Raw genomic sequence first — 26136 nt, forward strand, 5'->3', positions numbered from 1 at the left:
AAAATGTCTGTTTTGGAGATGAAAGGTTTACATTCTTCAGTGACGATAGATCACAAATGCCGTTATCAACACAACTACAGCATACAAGTCTCCTTATCTAAAACATGGAGGTAAGTGTTATTAGTGTACCAGCTGAAGAGTTAGGGAAGCAGAACAGCTTGATAAAGCATGTTGAACATGATCAGGCTTGACAGAGAGGAGATGAAGCAGATATGGGATATCAGGGTTACTTAATATTGACAACATTATTCCAACCCCCTAACTGTAAGACAAAGCAAATCTACACAATCCCAACAACACTCACCTCAGAGAACCCCAGAACGAATGAATGAATGAATATATCTAATAAATTGTGGTAAATAAGATAGAATGATGCAGTAAACATGTATTATTTAATCTCATCCATGAACTGTACGATACAGTGTGAATGCCTTCGGTTGTATGCAATGAATATTTAGGATTTATTAAATTATTTTCTTCACTGCATGGATATTGTGGTAGAAGATGTAAGAATGAAATGGAATGTAGTCTCTCAAGGAATTATCCTCCATGAGATACGCAACTTCAGATTTGATCAAAACAACATTTTTATAACAATATGCCACTGTGGGAGATGTTTTCCCGATTCCAAATCGACCAGGTTCAGATTCAGATTTGGTGAAAACAATATTTTTATTGACTTATTGAGGTAAACAATGTGCCAATGGGGGAGATGTTTGCCCAATTCCATATCGACACCTACCCCCTACCCTGTATGCACTTGGAGATCTGAAAGAATTGGATACGAGTATCTGTCTGCGTGCTAAGTGTTGCTTGTCATATGTTGCTCTGTATGTGCTTATTGTCTGTCTGTATTGTCATTTTAAGTGTGTTTAATAACCTGCCCAGGGACTATGGTCGAAAATTTGCCAGATGGCTACAACCTTTGCTTTTACTGAAATGTTGATTAATGTGCATTGTCCCTGCATAAATATACCTAACAAAGTAAAGTAAACAATGTGGGAACATTTCCACCAAGCATATCAGAGGGTAACCATATTCATTCAAATCTCCATTACCATTTCCACAAATGCAGGGGGGGGGTTGGGCTAGCTACAGGACGATTTGGGCCTAGATGGCATACTCCAAGCAACTATTAAACACTTGATGAATTGCCAATCAAATGTGGTTATATGCTTTGCACCCTTCTCCACTGATCAAAATAAACAGGTACTTTGGCTGGCTTCACTTGGAGCGCTTTATGGACAATCTAGTTATTGCCAATCTGTGCAAGAACATATGAAACAGGAGAAACACTGCAAACAAAACATATTTAATAATATAATAATATGCCATTTAGCAGACGCTTTTATCCAAAGTGATTTAAAGTCATGTGTGCATACATTTTTACATATGGGTGGTCCCGGGGATCGAACCCACTACCCTGGCGTTACAAGCGCCATGCTCTACCAATTGAGCTACAGAGGACCACCATATTTAGTAATAACATGGGGGTGGGGGGTCAAAATGGCCGCTGGTCATACTCACGGTATCGGGTTGTTAGCCATGCAGCGAGTCCCAAACCCAGGATTATTCACCAAAGTGTCCACCACTCTTGCAACCTCCGTATTATTTGGCGGTCCATCATTGCTGTAATGAAATTAGACCTTGCCAGTTAGATTCCAACACTATCCCTTACAGGAGGGCTAATTATCGACATAATCCAAGGCAATCGTCTAATCTTTTAATTGCCCACCATCTTGGACTAATAAAACATCCCCAGTCCCCACAATAACAAACATTTCTCCGACCCCACACCTCAGCTTGATAGGAAACCAAGTTGTGGGGCTGCCGTTGACTGAAAAACAAAATGAAGCATTGTGGCTGTAAGAGCCGAATGTTAGGTAGTCCAGCCTCAAAGCAGTTGGATCATGCCCTGACCAACTGTCTATCCTGGTGGAACTGAGAGTTTAAAATACCGGACTAGATTCTGTAATCAGGGGTGATCAAGCACACCATAGTAGCATTGATTAGGTCACTAAGGGCTTGGCTGACTGAATCAACCAAGATTAGGAGGATGGGTATATTTACAGTATATCCATTACTAGATAGAGAAATTGGCAAAAAGGAAATTAGATCAACAGGAGTGTGTTTTGGCTTTTTTATTTAAATTAGTTCATGATACCCAGCTAACATGCAACCAGGATTAGTGTAATGAAGGATGAAAGAAGAAGAATTTTATGGCACTGGCATTTTGCTGAGAACATTACATTTCCAAATGAAAACACAACACTGAGCATAACATAAACTGTGTGTGTATATGATTGTGTGTGTGTGCATGTCTGCATGTCTGCGTGTGTGTGTGCACACATGTGCATACAGTATGCTCCATCTGTTTGTTTACATCAGAGCACTCTATGGAATTTATGTGCCTGGAGTAAAAACAGACCGTTTCCAAATCAATGTATACACAAACTCTGCTCCTTGTCTTGAGTGTATCTTGGCTCTGGGAACACAGCATTTCATAAAGATCGTAGCTCGGTTCCAGCGTGGTCACTGGGATTAGTACAATGTTCATAGGCTCATTTATCTCTCATGAAGGTCAGTCTACAGGATATAATTTCCTCCGCCATAAGCGAGGAGAGCAATCGAAGTGGTTGATTGTAAAAATGGATTATGCTCAGCCATCTGTTTTACCATTAACAATAGCTGGGAATGTGTCCCAAATGGCACCCTATTCCCTTATAGTGATCTATTTTTGACCAGGGCAGTACACTATATTTGGAATAGGGTGCGGTTTGGGACACAAACTGGGATTCACAGTTATTCAAAGTAACAAGACTATTGGGGGGGACAAAATGAGCACAGAGACACACTGGAATTAATCTTAGGTTTAATCTTGGTTTATATACTGAAAGGGAATATCCTAGTAGTAATAGTCCATTTAGATGCAATTAGATTACAACAAATAATGCAGACCTGAGTGTTGCAATACTAATGTGGCCGATGCCCACTCTCCGTGAAATAAAATAGGGCTATTTATGGCAGGAAATATGATGTGTTTCCTTGAGTGTGAAATAAAATGGTTACTTTCTCGTAAGACTGCCTTGGAAGAAATAATGGTTTTTCATCATCATTTCGGTTGTATAACTTCACTAAATGTAAAGCAAAGCCAGTCAGATGGATTCACTTTTTGAAACATCATGGAGTAGGGATCAGATTGCACATTCAACCCACTACTTTTAACTCCCCTCTCATCTAAGAGACGCATTGTACAGACATCACATTTTTAAAGAAATGTAGTCTTAAGAATATTTTGTTCATGGGACAAGCCTAAGAATGGTTGTGTTTAATCGAAAAGTGTCATCAATGTACGACCATACTGTTCAAATACTCCGTTATTAAGGGATATGAAGTTGCATTAAATTGCACAGCATAGACATTATGTTATACATGTTCATTTTAAACATTAGGAGCATGACAATTGCTTTTTAAACCAGTCGTTTTAACCTGTATTTTTTTGCCACATTTCCTGGGCACGTTTAGTTGACATTGACTACTTCAGCGGACACATGTACTACAGTTTATACTCTCTCTGTCTGTATAGAACAGGATCAAGCCTGTTGTGGCTTTTCCAGACTTCACAAAGGGAAATGTCTTAAACTTCCGCTTGCTAATGGTGACACATAACAAGGCTAGTTTCTGGTCGTTCTGATGAATACTGCATATTTAATGTGGTGTAACAATTACAGTTAAGACTCACTGATTTCCATAGCAACATGCTAGAGCCTGATAGTTCTGTTTAAACCGTCCAACTGGATCAATCTATTACAATGATCTCCCCTGGATAAAATAAGCAAACCTCCATAGAATATCAATGAGCAGGAGGAGGTAATCCAATAAGATGAATTGTCACTGCAGCTGTTGGATGCAGTAGCAGTGTATCGGCAACTCTATGAAATATTCAACATGTTTTTCACATTTAAAAAAAAAGGATGTATTTTGAAAGCAAACCCCAAAATGCAGCGCAATAAATCTTTTACAGAAGATATCCGTGTTACTGTAAGTCTAAAAACAGACTTGCCGATATGTTACAGTATGTATAGAATTTATATGATGTCCATATTAGGACAGCCTCAATCTCAGCAGAAAAAAATCCAGCTGAGATTGAGGCTGTTCTTGAATAGACACTGTAAATGTAAGTGTTTTTCTGTGACACTTAAACAAGGATGAAAAAACCATTGTTAAACCAGCTATGCAAATGATTCCACCATTTTCTGTCCGTCTACACCAGAGCTCAGCTGGCATCCTTAAAAAATATAGTTTCACATAGTGTACAATGAATTATGTCTTGATATCTGGGATTCAACTCAGTGTTACTGGGAGTGATGGTATCTTCTGTCCTTCAAATAGGCAGCTATATGTCTCCTCGTGAAATTAATAAAAATGTTACTTCATTACATTGACAGATAGGAGATTTACATTACATTTACATTTACGTCATTTAGCAGACGATTATGCGAGTCAGAGCTCAAACATGGGATTCTGCCATACACTGCCATGTCAAGGCTGAAATCAGATTATTACCCTGTCAGTTTGAACACACTGGGCTTTGTGAGGCGTCTCCACTGCTCTCTACTCTCCCCCAGAAAGACAGTAAGTCTCCGTCCCAAATGTCACCAAATTCTCTTTATGGTGAAAAAAGGGTGCACTATTTACAGAATAGGGTGCCATTTGTGACGCAGACAGATTCATTCTTTAGTATGACAAAGTTTCCCCCCAAAAAATGTCCCTCAAAACATTGGTACTAGGAGCGATCCACAGCATCACTTACAGTGGCTTGCGAAAGTATTCACCCCCCTCGGCATTTTTCCTATTTTGTTGCCTTACAACCTGTAATTAAAATGGATTTCTTTGGGGGTTTGTATCATTTAATTTACACAACATGCCTACCACTTTGAAGATGCAAACTATTTTTTATTGTGAAACAAACAAGAAATAAGACAAAAAAAAAACTGAAAACTTGAGAATGCATAACTATTCACCCCCCCAAAGTCAATATTTTGTAGAGCCACCTTTTGCAGCAATTACAGCTGCAAGTCTCTTGGGGTATGTCTCTATAAGCTTGGCACATCTAGCCACTGGGATTTTTGCCCATTCTTCAAGGCAAAACTGCTCCAGCTCCTTCAAGTTGGATGGGTTCCGCTAGTGTGCAGCAATCTTTAAGTCATACCACAGATTTTCAATTGACTTGAGGTCTGGGCTTTGACTAGGCCATTCCAAGACATTTAAATGTTTCCCCTTAAACCACTCGAGTGTTGCTTTAGCAGTATGCTTAGGGTTATTGTTCTGCTGGAAGGTGAACCTCCATCCCAGTCTCAAGTCTCTGGAAGACTGAAACAGGTTTCCCTCAAGAATTTCCCTGTATTTAGCGGCATCCATCATTCCTGTCAGAGTGGTGTGTGTAGATGAGTGGAAGGAATCAAGCGCAGGAACCAGGATGACTTCAACCGTCTTTTATAGTAATGTTCACCACGGGAACAAAAACAGTCGCCTACCCAACCGGGTGGCGCAAAACAAATTACGCACCAACACACAGTGCGAAATACACATGAAAAGCGCACGCAGTGCGAACTCTCGGGAACACGCCACACGAGAGAAATAAACCCTACAGAGGCAGTCTGACAAATAACAATCACGCATAACACCTGACCCACACACACGAAACTAAATAGGGAAACAATTAAGACACAAATAAGGGACAGGTGTTATGAACAGACAAAACCAAATGAACATGAAACATAGAACGGTGGCAGCTAGTACTCCGGAGACGACGACCGCCGAAGCCTGCCCGAACAAGGAAGAGGAGCAGCCTCGGCCGAAACCGTGACAGTACCCCCCCCTTGACGCGCGGCTCCAGCCGTGCGCCGACCCGGAGCTCGGGGACGACCCGGACGACGCGGAGCAGGGCGCGCAGGATGACCCCGATGGAAATCGGTCAGTAGGGACTGGTCCAATACGTCCCTCCTTGGCACCCAGCACCGCTCCTCCGGACCGTACCCCTCCCACTCCACGAGATATTGAAGACCCCCCATCCGGCGTCTAGAATCCAGGATGGACCTCACGGTGTACGCCGGAGCCCCCTCGATGTCCACCGGGGGCGGAGGAGTCTCCTCAATCTCAAAGTCCTGGAGTGGACCAGCTACCACCGGCCTGAGGAGAGACACATGGAACGAGGGGTTAATATTTTTGTAATCAACAGGTAGTTCTAACCTATAACTCACCTCGTTCAATCTCCTCAGGACTTTAAATGGCCCCACAAACCGCCGACCCAGCTTCCGGCAGGGCAGGCGGAGGGGCAGGTTTCTGGTTGAGAGCCAGACTCGATCTCCAGGTGCGTATACTGGCCCCTCACTGCGGTGTAGGTCGGCGCTCGTCTTCTGTCGACGTATGGCACGCTGCAGATGGACGTGTGCAGCGTCCCACGTCTCTTCCGAGCGCCGCACCCACTCATCCACAGCGGGGGCCTCGATCTGGCTCTCATGCCATGGTGCCAGAACCGGCTGGTACCCTAATACACACTGAAAAGGGGTTAGTTGGGTGGAGGAGTGGCGAAGAGAGTTCTGTGCCATCTCGGCCCAGGGCACATATCTCGCCCACTCCTCCGGCCGGCCCTGACAGTATGACCTCAGAAACCTACCCACATCCTGGTTGACACGTTCAACCTGCCCATTACTCTCCGGGTGGTAACCCGAGGTAAGGCTTACCGAAACCCCCAACCGTTCCATAAATGCTCTCCACACTCTAGAGGTGAACTGGGGGCCTCGGTCAGACACTATATCCTCGGGTACCCCGTAATGCCGGAAGACATGGGTGAACAGAGCCTCTGCGGTCTGTAGGGCAGTGGGTAGACCCGGCATGGGAAGGAGACGACAGGCCTTAGAGAACCGATCCACAACGACCAGGATGGTAGTATTCCCCTGTGAGGGGGGAAGGTCGGTAACAAAATCCACCGAGAGGTGGGACCAGGGTCGTTGTGGAATAGGCAGGGGTTGTAACTTACCCCTGGGCAAATGTCTGGGCGCCTTACACTGGGCACACACCGAACAGGAGGAGACATAAATCCTCACATCCCTAGCTAACGTTGGCCACCAGTACTTCGTGCTAAGGCAGTGCACTGTCCGGCCGATACCCGGATGGCCAGAGGAGGGGGACGTATGAGCCCAACAAATGAGGCGATCGCGTACCTCGAGCGGAACGTACGTCCGACCCACAGGACACTGTGGAGGACTCGGGTCGGTGCGTAACGCCCGCTCGATCTCACCATCAACCTCCCACACCACCGGAGCAACCAGACAAGACTCCGGTAGTATGGGCGTGGACTCAACTGACCTCTCCTCTGCGTCATACCGCCGAGACAGAGCATCTGCCTTCCCGTTCTGGGACCCAGGGATGTATGTGATTTTAAACACAAACCGGGCTAGAAACATAGTCCAGCGAGCCTGGCGAGGATTCAGTCTCCTAGCTGCCCGGATGTACTCCAGGTTACGATGGTCAGTTAGAATGAGGAAAGGGTGTTGAGCCCCCTCGAGCCAATGCCGCCACACCTTTAGGGCCTGTACCACGGCTAACAGCTCCCTGTCTCCTACGTCATAATTCCGCTCCGCCGGACTGAGCTTCTTACTGTAAAACGCACAGGGACGGAGTTTAGGTGGAGTGCCAGAACGCTGGGAAAGAACGGCCCCTATCCCGGCCTCTGACGCGTCCACCTCTACTTGGAACGGTAAAGATGGGTCCGGATGCGCCAACACCGGCGCCGAGGTAAACAGGTCCTTCAGTCTCCCAAATGCCCTGTCCGCCTCAGCTGACCACCGCAAGCGCACCGGACCCCCCTTTAACAGAGACGTTATGGGAGCTGCCACCTGTCCAAAACCCCGGATAAACCTCCGGTAATAATTCGGAAAACCCAAGAACCGTTGCACCTCCTTCACAGTGGTTGGGGTCTGCCAATTACGCACAGCTGACACCCGGTCTACCTCCATCTTCACCCCTGACGCAGACAACTGGTAACCCAGAAAGGAGACCGACTTCTGGAAAAACAGACATTTCTCTGCCTTGACATATAGGTCATGCTCCAACAGCCGCCTCAATACTCGGCGCACCAGGGCTACATGCTCAGCACGGGTAGGACTATACACCAGAATGTCGTCGATGTACACCACTACTCCCTGTCCCTGCATGTCCCGGAAAATCTCATCGACGAAGGATTGGAAGACTGAGGGAGCATTCATCAACCCATATGGCATGACTAGATACTCGTAGTGTCCGGAAGTCGTGCTAAACGCTGTCTTCCATTCATCGCCCTCTCGAATGCGCACCAAGTTATATGCGCTCCTAAGATCCAATTTTGTAAAGAACTGCGCACCGTGCAGTGACTCCGTCATAGTCGCAATCAGAGGAAGTGGATAGCTGTACTTCACTGTGATCTGATTGAGCCCGCGGTAATCAATACACGGGCGCAGACCTCCATCCTTTTTCTTTACAAAAAAGAAACTTGAGGAAGCGGGTGAAACGGAGGCCCGTATGTATCCCTGTCTAAGAGACTCAGAGATGTACGTCTCCATAGCCTTTCTCTCCTCTTGAGACAAGGGATACACATGGCTCCGCGGGAGAGCTGCTCCTGACTGGAGATCTATCGCACAATCCCCCCGCCTATGAGGCGGCAGCTGCGCCGCCCGAGTCTTACTGAACGCCAGTGCCAAATCCTCATACTCGGGGGGAATCTGCAGTGCTGGCATTAGATTCGGACTCTCCACCGAGGTCGCCCCTATGGAAACACCCAGACACCGCCCCTCACATTGAGCAGACCACCCTTTAAGAGCTTTCTCTCGCCACCTAATAATAGGGTCATGAGTCATCAACCAGGGAAGACCCAGCACTACCGGATACGCAGGAGAGTCAATCAGATAGAGCTGAATTCTCTCCTCATGACCCTCCTGCGCCATCATCTGAAGGGGTGCTGTGACCTCCCTAATCAACCCAGACCCTAACGGACGGCTATCTAGGGCATGGACGGGGAAAGGCTTATCCACTGGAAGGAGGGGAATCCCTAACTCTATACAGAACTGGCGATCTACAAAATTCCCAGCTGCGCCTGAATCTACCAGCGCCTTATGCTGGGAACGAGGTGCAACCTGTGGGAAACAAACAGGCAAGGTTAGGTGCACGACAGAAAGCTCTGGGTAAGCAGGGCGCCTACTCACCTGGGTGGACCCCCCAATGCGTGACCAGCCTTCTCCCTCACTGGAGGACCCGCCCCAACACCTAGCCGCGGTGTGCCCTCCACGACCACAGTTGGTGCAAGGGCCGGGTCCCCTCGGGCTCCTCCTCCTTCGTTCCCTAGCGCCAGCACCTCCGAGCTCCATAGGGCTCGGCTCGGAGGTGCTGGAGAGTGGAATGGGCAACCCCCTCCCGGGACGTCCACGGGTGGCGAGCAGGGTATCCAGCCGGATGGCCATGTCGACAAGCTGGTCGAAAGTCAACGAAGTGTCCCTGCACGCCAACTCTCGCTGGACGTCCTCCCGGAGGCTGCAGCGGAAATGGTCGATATGGGCCCGCTCATTCCACCCTGCATCAGCCGCTAGGGTCCGAAACTCCAAGGCAAAGTCCTGGGCGCTCCTCATCCCCTGTCGGAGGTAGAATAGACGCTCCCCCGCCGCCTTCCCCTCTGGTGGATGGTCGAACACAGCACGGAAGCGGCGGGAGAACTCCGCATAGTTCGTGGTAGCGGCGTCCATTCTCCTCCACTCGGCGTTGGCCCACTCCAACGCCTTGCCGGTGAGACAGGAGATGAGGGCTGAGACGCTCTCGTGTCCCGAGGGCGCCGGGTGTACGGTGGCGAGGTAGAGCTCCACCTGCAGCAGGAACCCTTGACACCCGGCAGTGGAGCCGTCGTACGCCCTCGGGAGCGAGAGCCGAATCCCACTAGGTTCCGGAGATGAGACAGGAGGGCTGACCGATGGGGCTGGTTCGGTTCGTGGAGGTGTGGGAACCCCGCTGGTCTCCCATCGGTGCAGAGTATTCATCACCCCCTCCAGGGCATGACAGACCTGGTTGATGCGGTCCTCCTGGCCACGAAGACGTTCAGCCATCTCGGCTGTCGGCGCGGTCGCTCCTGCTGATTCCATGGATAGGATGCGTGATTCTGTCAGAGTGGTGTGTGTAGATGAGTGGAAGGAATCAAGCGCAGGAACCAGGATGACTTCAACCGTCTTTTATAGTAATGTTCACCACGGGAACAAAAACAGTCGCCTACCCAACCGGGTGGCGCAAAACAAATTACGCACCAACACACAGTGCGAAATACACATGAAAAGCGCACGCAGTGCGAACTCTCGGGAACACGCCACACGAGAGAAATAAACCCTACAGAGGCAGTCTGACAAATAACAATCACGCATAACACCTGACCCACACACACGAAACTAAATAGGGAAACAATTAAGACACAAATAAGGGACAGGTGTTATGAACAGACAAAACCAAATGAACATGAAACATAGAACGGTGGCAGCTAGTACTCCGGAGACGACGACCGCCGAAGCCTGCCCGAACAAGGAAGAGGAGCAGCCTCGGCCGAAACCGTGACAATTCCTTCAATTCTGACCAGTTTCCCAGTCCCTGCCGATGAAAAACATTGTGTTCTCGGAGTGATGAGAGGTGTTGGGTACATATCGATTTCCTTGATAAACAAAAAGCTCAATTTTAGTCTCATCTGACCAGAATACCTTCTTCCATATGTTTGGGGAGTCTCCCACATGCCTTTTGGCGAACACCAAACGTGTTTGCTTATTTTTTTCTTTAAGCAATGGCTTTTTTCTGGCCACTCTTCAGTAAAGGCCAGCTCTGTGGAGTGTACGGCTTAAAGTGGTCCTATGGACAGATACTCCAATCTCCGCTGTGGAGCTTTGCAGCTCCTTCAGGGTTATCTTTGGTCTCTTTGTTGCCTCTCTGATTAATGCCCTCCTTTATTTAGTATAATTTTTTGAAATAAGTAATTTTTTTCATTTCACTTCACCAATTTGGACTATTTTGTGTATGTCCATTACATTAAATCCATTTAAATTACAGGTTGTAATGCAACAAAATAGGAAAAACACCAAAGGTATACATTTATTTTTATTATTTCTTTATTTCTTTATATTTATTTATTTATTTTTATTTTGATATTTTTTTATTTAATTTAAGAACAAATATATATACCCCGCTGAGTTTGCTACAGTTACACAAATGCAATACAAATCTCAACATATTCACCTGTGCTGATAAAGCTATGATTATAGTCTGAGAGTGTGACGTTTCAGTGGCTCACCTGTAGAATGTCGTTTGGGGCAGTCCGTACATCCATGGCTGCAGCTCCAGATTGGGGTACTCAGCAAAAGGGGGGACGATGACGGAGAAGATGAGAGACAGGCAGACGAAGACAGCAGGCAGAATCACCTATGTGACATAGATATGATATCAGAATCCGCTGCAAAATGACACTTGGTTGGCAATCCCTTTTTTAGGTATCCTATCCTGTCAAAACACTGTTGTAACACTGTCATAGAAGGCCAACACAATGCTTGTAATATCAGTTAATAACAATTGCTGACTATCCACATAACTTTGTTGTAATCAGAACAAAGTTGGATATTTTACATGTTAGGGCAGTGCCATCGCTGGTCTGTTAATCATGTCATCATTGAGAGCCATTACATGCATGTCTTGTATACTGTTGTAGTGGGATATGTGTTACGATACTACTTTCACCAGCCAACCAAATGAACAGAGCATTTTCCCCACAGAATCAGAAGAGAGGTGTAGTTTCACGTGTATGACCGAGGCTCCCTGTAGGGAGCATCGAAGTGTTATTGCGTAATCCAATTAGCAAACGCTGGGATCGATCGCGGATAAAGACGATAATTTGTCTTTTCACTTGTCATGTGGTTTCATCCAGAGTGGAAATTTGTACTGTACTGCACTGCATACATTAAATTCAATTCAAACTAAGTATCATTACCACAAATCTACTATGGAGGGTTTGGCCTTCGAAAGAACAACGCATATGCAGAAAATACCTCATCACTACTGTAAAATATGGTGGTGGATCTTTGATGGTATGGGGCTATTTTGCTTCCAATGGTCCTGGGGCCTTTGTCAACGGCATCATGAATTTATCAAGTACCAGGACATTTTTGCCAAAAACCTGGCTGCCTCTGAAAGGAGGCTGAAACTTGGCTGCAAGTGAATCTTCCAGCAAGACAATAACCCCAAGCACACATCAAAACTCACAAAAAATGGTGTCTCCGGACTTGAACCCCATCGAAAACCTGTGGTTTGAATTGAAGAGGGCGGTCCATAAGTTCAGACAAAGGATATCAAGGATTTGGAAAGATTCTGTATGGAGGAATGGTCTAAGATCTCTCCCAATGTTTTCTCCAATCTCATAAAATATTTCAGGATAATATAATTTTCCCATGTTTTTGAGCATACAATATACTGTAGTATAATATTTATTTTATTGTATTTTTTACTCATCTTTATCAAGGGATCCAATCATTTTGGACCCCACTGCATATAAATTGTGTGTGCATGTGGGCATGTGTCTTGTGTCATGTGTGTGTGCATGTGTGCTTGCGTAGGTGTGGAAGAGGTGGGGAGGTGAATTCATAACATCCAACGCTACAGTAGTAACATCCTTCCACCCCTATCCCCATCATCGCCCCCACCCAATATCCGTTACAATCCACAATGAAAGTGATGCAAGCAATCAGACATGAGACCAAAAGCTTTAATACCCGCGTCAATTATTATGCTCGCCTTGAACTTGTTTTGGCTGCCATACACGTGTAAGGAGTTTGATTAAACACTTTCAAACACTTGCTTCCTCAACCGCTGCCTACTTTGACATAATTCATTTTGCGATGTTCTGTTTTCTGGCCGCCACGATTTCCCCCCTTTCTCTCCCCCATGTAAAATGCTCCCTTTTCATATCCATTATTGGAGCTGACAAAAAGGTAATAGACAGAATGTGCGATATTTTTTATGTTTAATCACTTATACCACTAGATACTCCACTGAAAAGGGATGTTTGCTGAACTCGATTAATTACATGCTGCAATTGCCAGAGCCCATTCATACAGTACAATACAAATGAAACATGCTATATTTACCGCTGAGTTCTATGTAAATGCGGGTGCCGCAAAAAGAATAGTCTACGACAACTGAAAAGCGTCTTAATGAGATAATCCGTAAAATGGAGGACAACAGTACACATAAATTTTCTCTCAGACTGTAATTGTATGTGGCAGCTGGTAGTATTTATTCTGTGAACACACAGCAAACAATAGAGAAAAGTCATTAAGTTCACAATGTACTCTACAGACTACGAGTTTAGCACGTTCTTACGTTTTGTGAAACAAGGAAGATCATTCTTCTAAATGGGTACAAACACCAAAACACAATTATGGTGTTTTGCGATTCACTGTAAAATAAATATCTACTGATTCATTTTATTACATTTCATTTGAGGGCAGACTGGCTTGTTGGCATATCACATTTGTTTTGTGAATCAACTAGCTTGCCTATCCTATTGTGTGAGAAATGCACAGGGCCTGTGCGGTACACATATAAGGTCATACATGTTACCTCCGACATCCAACGAAAACTGCATTCAACATGCTACGTGCTAATCTTAAAATGTCTGATGTAGTGCATGTCCTAATATGTACACCGACCTACACATAAAACAGACCATCAACCATAGCAGTATATGAATCACTATTAACATTGCTCTATTTAATTCTTTGCCATCAACAGGGATTTTTATATGCATCATATTCATGCCAACATGTTCTCAATCCATCCTAACACTCACACTTGTCTTTTCTTGCCAACACTGGCTTATAACTGCTTTTATCAAGAAAAAATGTACTTACTATGACTGTGATATGTCATTGGTTGTGTCCGAATAACCTAATATTAGCATTCTAAATAGTAGGCATTTTGGGTCTGTGAAATTTCGAAAATGTATTATGCTTTAAACACCAGGATGTCATACTCATTTTGGCGTTTCATCTAGTAGAACTCACTGCACAGTATTGAGGAAGAGAGTCGTCTTTTGAGACCCACATGTACAGTGGGGAGAACAAGTATTTGATACACTGCCGATTTTGCAGGTTTTCCTACTTACAAAGCATGTAGAGGTCTGTAATTCTTATCATAGGTACACTTTGAGACGGAATCTAAAACAAAAATCCAGAAAATCCCATTGTATGATTTTTAAGTAATTAATTTGCTTTTTATTGCATGACATAAGTATTTGATACATCACAAAATCAGAACTTAATATTTGGTACAGAAACCTTTGTTTGCAATTACAGAGATCATACGTTTCCTGTAGGTCTTGACCAGGTTTGCACACACTGCAGCAGGGATTTTGGCCCACTACTCCATACAGACCTTCTCCAGATCCTTCAGGTTTCGGAGCTGTCGCTGGGCAATACGGACTTTCAGCTCCCTCCTAAGATTTTCTATTGGGTTCAGGTCTGGAGTCTGGCTAGGCCAGTCCAGGACCTTGAGATGCTTCTTACGGAGCCACTCCTTAGTTGCCCTGGCTGTGTGTTTCGGGTCATTGTCATGCTGGAAGACCCAGCCACGACCCATCTTCAATGCTCTTACTGAGGGAAGGAGGTTGTTGGCCAAGATCTCGCGATACATGGCCCCATCCATCCTCCCCTCAATACGGTGCAGTCGTCCTGTCCCCTTTACAGAAAAGAATCCCCAAAGAATGATGTTTCCACCTCCATGCTTCACGGTTGTGATGGTGTTCTTGGGGTTGTACTCATCCTTCTTCTTCCTCCAAACACGGCGAGTGGAGTTTAGACCAAAAAGCTCTATTTTTGTCTCATCAGACCACATGACCTTCTCCCATTCCTCCTCTGGATCATCCAGATGGTCGTTGGCAAACTTCAGACGGGCCTGGACATGCGCTGGCTTGAGCAGGGGGACCTTGCGTGCGCTGCAGGATTTTAATCCATGACGGCGTAGTGTGTTACTAATGGTTTTCTTTGAGACTGTGTTCCCAGGTCTCTTCAGGTAATTGACCAGGTCCTGCCGTGTAGTTCTGGGCTGATCCCTCACCTTCCTCATGATCATTGATGCCCCACGAGGTGAGATCTTGCATGGAGCCCCAGACCGAGGGTGATTGACCGTCATCTTGAACTTCTTCCATTTTCTAATAATTGCACCAACAGTTGTTGCCTTCTCACCAAGCTGCTTGCCTATTGTCCTGTAGCCCATCCCAGCCTTGTGCAGGTCTACAATTTTATCCCTGATGTCCTTACACAGCTCTCTGGTCTTGGCCATTGTGGAGAGGTTGGAGTCTGTTTGATTGAGTGTGTGGACAGGTGTCTTTTATACAGGTAACGAGTTCAAACAGGTACAGTTAATACAGGTAATGAGTGGAGAACAGGAGGGCTTCTTAAAGAAAAACTAACAGGTCTGTGAGAGCCGGAATTCTTACTGGTTGGTAGGTGATCAAATACTTATGTCATGCAATAAAATGCAAATTAATTACTTAAAAATCATACATCGTGATTTTCTGGATTTTTGTTTTAGATTCCGTCTCTCACAGTTGAAGTGTACCTATGATAGAAATTACAGACATCTACATGCTTTGTAAGTAGGAAAACCTGCAAAATCGGCAGTGTATCAAATACTTGTTCTCCCCACTGTATCTGACAACAGCTGATAATCAGCTGAGGGACTCATTGTACCAAAATGAAGGAATGGCGGGAATCAACACAACTGCGCATTAGATGACACATTCTCAGTAGGATGATACTAGTATGCTGATATTCGTTTTTACTAAACAGTATGTGCTAAATAGTATGTAGTACAATTAGTACACAGTACGCAGTTTAAGTAAGCAAGACAGATTTCGGACAAGGCCGTTGTCTCACCTAGCTATCTTAAGATGGATGCACTAACTGTAAGTCACTCTGGATAAGAGCGTCTGCTAAATGACTAAAATGTCAATGTAAAAATGAATCAATAAAGAAACCGCAGAAATACTATTTATTGCAATCCCTATGAATTTCTTCCACATTATACAATATACAAATTATAAACAAGGTTAATTGACCGGGAAATAACAATGACAATAATAAATTTGACTAATTCAGCTAATAACACAGGCTAATTTTATCACTAATAAGAGGAAGTTAGCAATTGATGGAACATTTCAGACCACCAAAGAAAGCTACTTTATATATAAAGTTAAGTAGATGTAACCTTGTTACCATTGGTTACAGATCTGAAAGGAGGTCACCAGGTGCAGCTCAGCTCATCAATTAACCGACTAGTGAATCACAGGATAATAGAGCAAAGCGACTGGAAGGTCAATTTCGTAGGAGACTACAAAACCCAGACTATGTTCTTTCAATTCCCTGTATGCTACCTTGTAAATTGACAGAATTCATGTAGTAATATGAGCTTAAAATGATATAAGGAAGTAGAGACTCCTTTCCATGCCGTGTCATGGGCCTGCTTTCCCGCATTCAATATTTGTTTAAAGAGATTACCTCACACCACATTCATATCAGCTAACAATGGGAGCAGTTTACATGACGGTCAGGCCCTTTGTCAGTCCCACAAGTGACATGAAGGGGCAGAAAGAGAGGTGGAATTAGAGGAGGAAGGAGGGAGGAGAGGAGCCATGAAACATAGGCTGTGTCCTAATTGGCATCCTGTTCCCTTTATAGTGCACTACTTTTGACGAGGGCTCATAATCAAAAGTAGTGCACCATATAGGAAATAGGGTGCCATTTGGGACTCATAAACACTCCACACACACCTCCACACACACCTCCCCTCGCTAACAAAACATAGTCACGTCCGGGATTGACAGTGACTAATGGTATGATCCGTATTGCAGCGAGTTACAGGGGGAAGCGTGTTCTATAATGCGGCAGGTGGTAGGTTTACACACGGGAGAATAGGAGGAGTGGAGTGGCGTACTTCACGATGATGGTGCCTTTGGAGTGTAATTAATTAAATGTCTTGGTATCATTCATCACTGATGGGGTTGCACCATGTCTACACACATGTTATGAATACAGATTTGCATCTATGTGATTAATAGTGGAACAGAGCTAAAAATAAATGACAAAGAAACAGAAAATCTGAGTTTGTATGTCATCAATTGTGCATAATCTCTGATGAAAAAGAAAAGTAAGGTGTCATTTAAATAGATAACCATCTATTGGTCCTGACTCAAAATTAAAATAACCCACAAAACGACAGGGACACACGCTTTACAGGCTAATAGCAACCTGCCAGCGAGCTAATTGTTATGATAATCTTATTTGATACATAACTAATGAAACTACATTATTAGCATACTAGCAAATTAGAATTAAAAAAATATATATATAATAGACATGACTTTGAGGCTCCTATTAATTTAAAGTGGAAGCTGTTATGAGGGGAGACGGGAAGTTGACATAGCTGGTGTGTGTGTATTCTGAAACAGATAGTTTACATTACAGAGCATCTCTTAAAGTTGTGATGGGCTGTCTCCTTGGCAGCCGTGAGACAGATAAGCCCTTCAGATAAAACATTCACTTTCCTTAAGGAACGTATAAAGCATTCTAGATTTGTTGCATACACAGAGGCATACATAAGGACTGAGCATTAATTTATCCTCCACAGATTGAAGGGTTGGTAGTATTATCATATCTATTTGTCAAACTACTTCCCCCCTACGGTACGTAGCCACCTCTTTTGACCATATAATGGATTTTTTCATGACAGTACTATGCTTAAGGGTATAGAGAACAGAGGCATAGAGAAATATGGGGTTTGTGTGTGGTCGTTACCTGAGCAATGATGCCTTTGCGGCTCCTGCGAGCGTGGTGGAAACGTTTGATGAAGAGGGCCAGGAACTGTCTCCGGATCAGTTCCCATCCCGTGATCACACTGGAGCCCTTCCCATTCACATTGGCCACTCTCTCCACATCTAAAATGGAGGGCATACAAAATATCTATAATAATACAGACGTTTTAATGCATTTTCTGTACAATACAGTGTTCATGAAGTGAATGTAGGAAGTGAATGAAAATGTTTTAGCCTCTCTCAGTGTAGAAAATAACACCTCAATAACAATATCTTAATGAGTAAAACAAAGCCCACAATATAAGCAATGTGGCCTATTATCCGTCTCAAAAGTCCAACAAAAGCATATGCAAATTGTGATATAAAATGTGTTTCATAAGTGGTCTTGCTCAGGAAGAAATTGAAAAGGCAGTGGACATTTTCTGATACTATTGCATCATGTAAAATGAAAACCTCCTGTGTGGAATATGAATTCAAAGGGCTGTGGGATCTTGTTTGGCTTTCCAAAATGGCCGCCAGTGTGGAAAAGCTGCACCTGTGTGACAAATTGATTCTGTTGCCAACCAAGGAGACAATGGAGCAAGAACTGTCACAATGACTGACCTTTTGCGTGTTCTCCAGAGTTAATTGTCAGAGAGCAGCAAATAATGAGGCTTTGTGAAAACATGAATGTGTGTGCTGCTACATGACAAGGCCTTAACTCGGTATACCTACCCTCCACTCTACTGGTGAACTTGGCTTTCACTTCAGCTTCAGTTGGATCGTAACAATACACAGGAAGGACATAAAGAAAACAGAACATTACAATTCATTTGCACTAGGACATCACGTCTCTCCCTCACAATAGGCCTATTTTTTTATTTTTTATTATTTTTTATTATTGAAAGGTAAGCACATACCACTTTTCCCGATATTGGTGAGGCTTTGCCGTTGCCGCATGGATTCCCTCGAACTTCTTGTCTTGTCTCTTACCAAAGGTGCTTTGTTAGCTGAAAGAATACACATAAGATCAGTTGTATTGGCCTAACCCATTTACAGTTTTGAATACCATACAGAAAGAATAGCAACCCCTTGTGGCCTATACAGTGTCATATTACTAGTTGAGGGTACCAATATCAATCATTTGATATGATATTGATATCATCACACAACGATATGATAAAGGTATATTGTGATATTAGTTTATTCTTCCTGGGCCTTCAATGGTGGATGGGCTTCCCATTGTTTTCAAATTGGCTTGATATGTTTAGGCTCCCAGAACATTCAAACCTGGCCAGTTGTCTGGACTCTAGAGAGCCGTGAAAGTGAAAGGAAAAGCCAACACTCACACAGTTTAATGATTTTCAATAAAACCAATACAACCTGATATCATATCGATATTCCATGTCCGTGCCCATCACTACACTGTATATAAAAGCAGAAAACCCTAAAAGAACAGGGTTTTTAAGTAATTGTAAGATTAGAGTATGGTTGTAGGTTGAAAAGCAAAGTCCTTTGGTAATTGATCCAAACAAGGAGCATGCTGTTGAGTTGAACATAATGACTGACTAATCAGTCAGCTCTAGGTCAATCAATGGAGTCCAGAGAATCATTGAACATCAAAGCAGACGGAAGACTCTCAATGGTGTGTGTGTATGTGTCTGTACTGTATATGCACGCACACACACATGCTAGTTTTTGTGTCTATACTGCATATCATCAGTCCAAGATTAAAATATTTTACTACAATTTACATTGTAACCCCCCCCAAATGCACTCAACCGGCAAAACCTGCAATTTACCTTGCATTTCCACATCCACACCGGTGTCCTCCGCCACTTTGAGGAAAATCTGTGAGATAGAACGCGGCATAATTAGCATGATATGAAATTGCCTAGCATCATCATCTCCAGTGAAATGACTTGACCTCTATGTGTGTCATTAAACAAATGATCGACAGGACTCCTGTAATGACAAAAACAAGGGCTCTATATTCATTACAATGACAAATAGGCAGGTTAGCATTTTTCGTCATTAATCTTGTTCTGGAGGCAGCTCTGCAGAGTGGTCACTAGCTAGCACAGCCACAATGTCATAAAATCAGATTTGAAACCTAACCTTAAACTTAACCACACCGCTAACCCTTATCCCTAACACTAACCTTAAATTAAGACGAAAAAGCAAATTATTGTTTGAATTAATTTTTACAATATAGCCAATTTTTACTTTGCAGCTGGCCTATCTAGTGTAAATCGCTCAGTTCTGCCTCCAGGACAAGACTCATGACAAACGTCAACCTGCGACAAGCAGTCCTTTCTTTCTCCATGCTCTTGTATTACAGATGCGCGAACACTAGTGATCCGCGGGTTGACTCATAACCCGCAGTCCTCGTGGTTATATCCACGAGGCGGACAGGTTTAGGGTCATTAAATATTGTGTGGCTGAAGGGCGGGTGGGTGGCGGGGCGGGTTGAATAAAAAGAGAAACAATAGCTTAAAAAATTAGATAGTCACAAGACGGGACTTCAAATACGCCTATGGCATGTCAAGGGAACTGTAGCCTACTGTTCAGATGGGTTAAATGGAAACTGAAATCTGGACACTGACGGTAGGTCTATAACCTCTCACATAGCCTTAATAATAACTCCTGCAGAATTAAGCATTTCTTGCAGTACAATTATACACCAAATGTAGGCAAAATCTGGTGTATGATGTATTTCTTTCTGCATCTTGAGAGAATGCAATGCCATCTGTAGATGTGATGTCTTCATCATAAAAGCATTATAAAAGCTGATAGTATTTCAACCACATAAAATCTGCATCGAAGCCGAACTGAAATCTTATCAGAAACATAGGGGGTTATTTTCACAGCTTTCTTTTTCCTTACAACCGGTCAAACTGATGTAATTTGGACATTGTGCACAGAAAACTGTTCCTGTTTTTTTTGTTGCGTAATTGTATTTTCTCCCTAGTCACTAAATGTCTTTGCTCTGCGAAAGATGACAGAGAAAACTTTACCGATGTCAACTAGATGGAAGTATTCAATCTATTGATTATTTAGTCTTCTAGGGCAACATATAATGATAGAAGAGAAGCTACATACATAGACAAGTTAACTAACAAATAGCCTACCAAAATGTTGGGAAATTATAGGCAGAAACATATCTAAATCAGGCAACAACAAAAACATCCTGCACCCCTGTCAAAAATAGTTCTGCCGTCTTTGACTGTAGCCTATAGCTTATTTTCTATATTAGCGGGTCGGGTGTGGGCCTCAGATTTTCACTTTATCACATATAATCGGGCGGTTACGGTTGCGGGCGGGTGCGGGTGAACAAACAGCTGACCCCCGCAGTGGTGTAAAGTACTTAAGTAAAAATACTTTAAAATACTACTTAAGTCGTTTTTAGGGGTATCTGTACTTTACTTTACTATTTATATTTTTGCCAACTTTTACTTTTACTTCACTACAGTACATTCCTAAAGAAAATAATGTACTTTTTACTCCATACATTTTCCATGACACCCAAAAGTACTTGTTACATTTTGACAGGAAAATGGTCCAATTCACACACTTATCAAGAGAACATTCCTGGTCATCCCTACTGCCTCTGATCTTGCGGACTCACTAAACACAAATGCTTTGTTTGTAAATTAATGTCTGAGTGTTGGAGTGTGCCCCTAGCTATCCGTAAATTAAAAAAAACAAGAAAATTGTCTGGTTTGCATAATGTAAGGAATTTGAAATTATTAATACTTTTACTTTTGATACTTAAGGATATTTTAGCAATTAAATGTACTTTTGATACTTAAGTATATTTAAAACCAAATACTTTTAGACTTTTACTCAAGGAGTATTTTACTGGGTGACTTTCATTTTTACTTGAGTCATTTTCTATTAAGGTATCTTTACTTTACTCAAGTATGACAAATTAGTACTTTTTCCACCACTGGACCTGCGCACCACTAGCACACGCACGCACACACACTAAAAACACCACCAACTGACATCTAATCTCCCTTCTCTAAGTAGATATATGCAGTAGGATCCACCAGAATAACCTTGTTGTTTCTGAATGTGAGACGTTGAAAAGGAATTATTCACACTGCCCGCAGGGCATCTTCATCTGACAAAAATCTCTGAGACATATTAGTCAGTTAGTGGTATGTGCCTGCCTACATAATCCAATACTAAGCATTTGGTTAGTTCAGGAGAGAGCAGTGTGTGTGTGTGTGTGTGTGTGTGTGTTTCAAGTTTTTAAAGTTATGTCACATGCACAAGTACATTGAAATGCCTTTCTTGCAAGCTCCAAACCTAACAATGCATTGTGTATGCGCGTGTGTGTCTGTGCGTGCATGTGAAGCTTGTGTGTGATTCTGTGCATGTGATGCCTGTGTACATGCGTGTGTGTGTGTCTCGTCCGCCTCATACCTCCTCTAGTGTGGTATCTGAGATGCCGTAGTTGGTGAAGCCAATGTCGGCCATCTTCAGGTCCAGCTCTTTGAAAAGGAGGGCGAAGGTGCCATCCTTGGCCCCGCCGTAGGGAAGGATGTAGGTGATCTCCTGGCCGATGCTCTCCAGGAACACAGCCTCAGGAACATGCCGACGCACCAGCTTACTGACAGCTGTGAGCTCTACATGGTGAAGAGAAACAGGAAGGATGACATGGATGTATGAAAAGGAATTACAGAAACAACAATATCATATTGTTATGTCATATTGTTGTGCTTTATTTATGCTGTAGGTAACTGCCAAAATAAAGGAAACGCTTGAGTAAATGAGGGATACAAAGTATATTAAAAGCAGGTGCTTCCACACAGGTGTGGTACCTGGGTTAATTAAGCAGTTAACATCCCATCATGCATAAGTTCATGTATAAAAATGCCCAGTTGCCCATTATTTTTGGCTACCATGGCTAGAAGAAGAGATCTCAGTGACTTTGAAAGAAGGGTCTCAAAGGAGCATAGTGTGTGTGTGTGTGTGTTTGAACACTTATTTGAAGATTCTGGAGCGGCGGCTGCGACAGTGTTTTCCACCACCATCAACAAAACACCAAATAATGAAATTTATTGTGGACGATTGTTATCACATCCCTCCAGTAGAGTTTCAGACACTTGTAAAATATATGCCAAGGAGCATTGAAGCTGTTCTGCAGCTCGTGGTGGCCCAACGCCCTATTAAGACAATTTATGTTGGCATTTCCTTTATTTTGGCAGTTACCTGTATTTTAATTGATATATTTAAAAGTAAATACACTGCATTTAGAATCATTGAGGACAACACAAAAAAGTTATAACAATTATTTACTTTTTCAAAAGTGAGGTGAATCTGTTTCTCCTCAAGGTTCATATTCAGAGTTGAGGGACACTAGGTTTTTCGAGTTTTGCATAAACCGGCAAAACATAGCTATGGAAGACTTGTGTGACGATTCGAGATATGCAAATGTTTTTTTCAAATCTATGCTCCAAAGAGAGACCAGAATTGCCATATCTTGTTAGTCCCTCATCATAAGCGCTTTGAGATTGTAGTGAGCACCATAAAAGTATAACTCATATTATTATTATGATATCTAAAGAGCAAATCTCAAATGATCATGAGTACATAGGGAATAAAGTGCCATTTGGGATGCAACCCAAGAAAACACCACCACCTCCCATAGATTTATATAAACTACCGTTCAAAAGTTTGGGGTCACTTAGAAATGTCATTGTTTTCGAAAGAAAAACATTTTTTTTGTCCATTAAAATAACATTAAATTGATCAGAAATACAGTGTAGACATTGTTAATGTTGTAAATGGCTATTGTAGCTGGAAACGGCAGATTTTTTATGGAATATCTACATAGGCGTACAGAGGCCCATTATCAGCAACCATCAGTCCTGTGTTCCAATGGCGCGTTGTTTGCTAATCCAAGTTTATCATTTTAAAAGGCTAATTGATCATTAGAAAACCCTTTTGCAATTATATTAGCACAGCTGAAAACTGTTGTGCTGATTAAAGAAGCAATAAAACTGGCCTCCTTGAGACAAGATGAGTATCTGGAGCATCAGCAATTGTGGGATCGATTACAGGCTCAAAATGGCCAGAAACAAATAACTTTCTTCTGAAACTCGTCAGTCTATTCTTGTTCTGAGAATGAAGGCTATTCTATGCGAGAAATTGCCAAGAAACTGAAGACCTCGTACAACACTGTGTACTACTCCCTTCACAGAACAGCGCAAACTGGCTCTAACCAGAATAGAAAGAGGAGTGGGAGGCCCCAGTGCACAACTGAACAAGAGGACAAATACATTAGAGTGTCTTGTTTGAGAAACAGGTGCCTCACAGGTCCTCAACTGGCAGCTTCATTAAATAGTACCCGCAAAACACCAGTCTCAACGCCAACAGTGAAGAGTCGACTCCGGGATGCTGACCTTCTAGGCAGAGTTGCAAAGAAAAAGCCATATCTCAGACTGCCCATCTTAATCTTACATTTTTATTGGCCAGTCTGAGATATGGCTTTTTCTTTGCAACTCTGCCTAGAAGGCCAGCATCCTGGAGTCGCCTCTTCACTGTTGAGACTGGTGTTTTGCAGGTATTATTTAATGAAGCTGCCAGTTGAGGACCTGTGAGGCGTCTGTTTCTTTGATTAGGTGGCCAATTTAGCCAGGACACCAGGGTGAAAACCCCTACTCTTACGATAAGTGCCATGGGATCTTTAGTGACCACAGAGAGTCAGGACACCCGTTTAACATCACATCCAAAAGACGGCACCCTGCACAGGACAATGTCCCCCATCACTGCCCTAGAGCATTGTGATATTTTTTTAGACCAGAGGAAAGAGTGCCTCCTACTGGCCCTCCAACACCACTTCTAGCAGCATCTGGTCTTCCATCCAGAGACCAACCCTGCTTACCTTCAGAGGCAAGCCAGCAGTGGGATGCAGAGTGGTATGCTGCTAGCATAGATAATTACAGCTGCTTAACCAAGTGAGACCTTGGCTTTATGGAACTGGATCGGCTTCACACATTTGACTTAACTACTTCTGTGTAGTTTAGTTGTAATAAAAAGGGATTGTCATGGTTTGAATTATGATATATTTGTCACATACTGTATATTTGTCATATACAGCTGTGTGGAGTTTAAGTAAAAAATGGGCATACACAGACAGTTCTATAGAGGGAATATGATTTAATATATCTTTGGAAAGGTCGCATTGTCCTCTTTAAGTTATGCTGTGTTTTCTTAGATAGTATATTCATGCACACTCACCCTCACTCTCACCGTCACACCCAACCTCACACTCATCATCAATAGAAATCCAGTCTTTTTTCCCTCATGATATGTACAATAAAGCCCCCCATCCCAGCACTTTGATTCTTGATCATGATTCCAAGTCGAAAATTGGATTTAAAAGACCAAGGCTGCCCTACTACTGATTAGGCATCTGGTCAGGACTGACTCTGGTTGGGAAATCAGACCCACTAGCCAGTATCTCAGATCTCTGAGAGAGAGAGAGAGAGAGAGAGAGAGAGAGAGAGAGAGAGAGAGAGAGAGAGAGAGAGAGAGAGAGAGAGAGAGAGAGAGAGAGAGAGAGAGAGAGAGAGAGAGAGAGAGAGAGAGAGAGAGAGGGAGAGGGAGAGGGAGAGAGAGAGAGAGAGAGAGAGGAAGAGGACTAGAGTACTTAGAGATGTCACTGTCACCTGAAAAGGAGCAGACAATCAACTGCTGACATGACATTCTACAGCCGGAACCAGACTTTCTTCTCTCTTTCCTGTGATAGCTGATGTGTGGTGGTGAAGAAAAAAAACATCTGTCCCATCCAGGACCGGAGTCTACGCAGACCAGTGCGCCATAGCCAATCAGAGCTACAGTAGGCCTTTATGTAAACAAGCCATTTGCCACACAGGCCTGCCATCATTCAAGTTGAACTGGACTGTGTGTTTACAGGCAGTTGCAAAAGCGCTTCTTTAGATCATTAGAACACATTCGCCAAAAAATACACCTGAATGGATTTATACAAATATGTCAATACCACGGGAGTCCTCTTACATTTGGGAACTTTACAGTCCAATTGATCAAACAACCATGAAAGGTAGGCTCTCTCTCCCTCAGTTATGCACATCAACAACAACACGATCAACAACTAATGCTAGCCAGAGCAAGATGAGCTAAAATCTAAGGAAGGAACATTAGATAACCCCTCTCAAACTTTTTCTGCTAGTTGGCCGTCAAAAATTGCTCTGATAAACGATGGGGAA

General features: G+C 43.4%; 1 pseudogene across 1 annotated transcript in view; it reads right to left on the reverse strand.

Moving 5' to 3' along the window:
- Positions 1 to 26136, reverse strand: part of LOC311132586 (phospholipid-transporting ATPase ABCA1-like) — a 256970-nt pseudogene that overhangs the window by 102274 nt on the left and 128560 nt on the right. The window contains exons 25-31 of the transcript in view: positions 22328 to 22521; positions 19699 to 19747; positions 18817 to 18906; positions 18632 to 18667; positions 17901 to 18040; positions 11351 to 11478; positions 1528 to 1629 (exon numbers count right to left, since the gene is read on the reverse strand). The product of the transcript in view is annotated as a phospholipid-transporting ATPase ABCA1-like (transcript). The remainder of the gene's footprint in view (positions 1 to 1527; positions 1630 to 11350; positions 11479 to 17900; positions 18041 to 18631; positions 18668 to 18816; positions 18907 to 19698; positions 19748 to 22327; positions 22522 to 26136) is intronic.

The sequence above is a fragment of the Coregonus lavaretus genome (genome assembly GCF_964263955.1).
Source record: "Coregonus lavaretus genome assembly, chromosome: 7".
NCBI classification, from domain to species: domain Eukaryota; kingdom Metazoa; phylum Chordata; class Actinopteri; order Salmoniformes; family Salmonidae; genus Coregonus; species Coregonus lavaretus.